Here is a 1,669-nt window from a genome sequence, read left to right as displayed (position 1 = left end):
GGCAGCATCTCCTGCAGGGCCGGTGGGACCCAGCCGTGGGGAGCGGGGCCACACCAGGGCAGGGACTGGGAGGGACTGGGCACAGGGCAGTGGGACACCAGGCCAGGGCTAGAAGGGGCCTGGGTGGGCTGCGGGCCCAGGGTTAGGAGTAGCTCTGGGGATCCCAGCGCAAGGGACTGGGAGAATCAGAGCTGGTGGGGAGCAGGGGTTCCAGGAAGGGGGCTGGGGCACGCTGGGGAGGGAGTGAGCCCAGAGCCGAAGAGGTGTCAGGGCCGGGTGGGGAGCTGGGACCCAGCCCCGGGTGGCAAGGAACAGGGGGGATGGCTGGTGCGGGCCCGGCAGCACTACGGGTGGTGTCAGAAAGGAGGTTGTGGCTCAGCACCAAGGGACAGCACCCTCAGACACTCCTGCCCTGTCAGGAGGAAGAGGAAGATCCTCTGGGGTGACAGGGGGAAGGCAGAGCAGGCACTGTCTGCCAATTGACTTTCTGTTAGGATTTATCCACCATTACTCTTCTAACTCTCCATGAACTGGTGACTTGAGGCCGTTCACCCAGCAAGGCCGGGCAGACTCCCTGCCACGTCTGCGTTACTTCTGTTCATCAAAAATCAACCACCGCAGGCAGAAAATACTCCTCACACCTGATGCATCCCCACACTTTGGGAGAGGTACACCGCGACACAAAGGGAAAACCCCAAATCAGACAACTGGGCCTTACCTCGAGGGTTACCCGGCTGACGCTCTGGGGTCTTTACAACATGTTGCCCCGAAAAGAGGATGCCACGCAACCGCTGATCATGGCTCTCCCGCTGATAAGCATTTGTCTCTGCAGGCAGAGATCTGCTGGGGGGAGGCAGCGGTCGTCAGAGCATCTCCATCCGGATCCAGCTGTGCTGCTCCTGTTCTTGCAAGCATTAAGAAATTAGTTACCCAGGTTTAAACACTCCTAAATACCATAAATACATGCATCGAGGTGGATTCTGCATCAAAGACGGTCTGAGCAACTCGAGGCTTTTGTGTCATTCCTAGGAGAGGAGGATGATCGCAGCCGGCTCACCGCCCTCCGCTCCGCTGCCCCTCGGAGCCGGCAGAGCAAGATGGGGCACGTACGGACCGAGGCCCACGAACTAGGGAGGAAAACTTTTAACAGTTTAGTTTCCTCTGCGGGCACTCTTGATTGTCCAGCTAAGTCAAATCACGGATGTTCTCCTTGGCTATAAGCCTGTCCACTTAGAAGCGATAGTAATGCAATTATAAAGCTTTAAATACACGTCAGCCAGCTGGAAAAGCAGCTTCGCGACTGCCCTCCGAAACTGCGGTTTGGGCTTTTGAAGTGGAATAATTGTCACTGCTAAGTTGTTTAACGGTACACTGATTTGACAGGCTTAAGAACAATTCCTTAACTGTGATTTAAGAAGAATCCCAATTTTTTGCATTAATTTGGTTACACAATCCCAGTTTCCACATGGAGCCAGACCTGGGGCTGCTGTTGATCCAACCCCTCTGTGTTATTTCTCTTGTTCTAACAGCTTAGGTGATAAATGAAGTGCTATATACAGCACTCGGTACAAGAAAACGGCATTTTAAGTCGCACCAGGAAAAGGGCCCCAAACCCAGCCCCGTGTAGGGCTTGGCCGGCTCTTCCCCCACAGCCCGCGGCTCAGGGGCC

The sequence above is a fragment of the Fulmarus glacialis genome, unplaced genomic scaffold, assembly GCF_000690835.1.
Source record: "Fulmarus glacialis isolate BGI_N327 unplaced genomic scaffold, ASM69083v1 scaffold38529, whole genome shotgun sequence".
Classification (NCBI taxonomy): Eukaryota; Metazoa; Chordata; class Aves; order Procellariiformes; family Procellariidae; genus Fulmarus; species Fulmarus glacialis.
Note: the sequence above shows the minus strand (reverse complement) of the source record.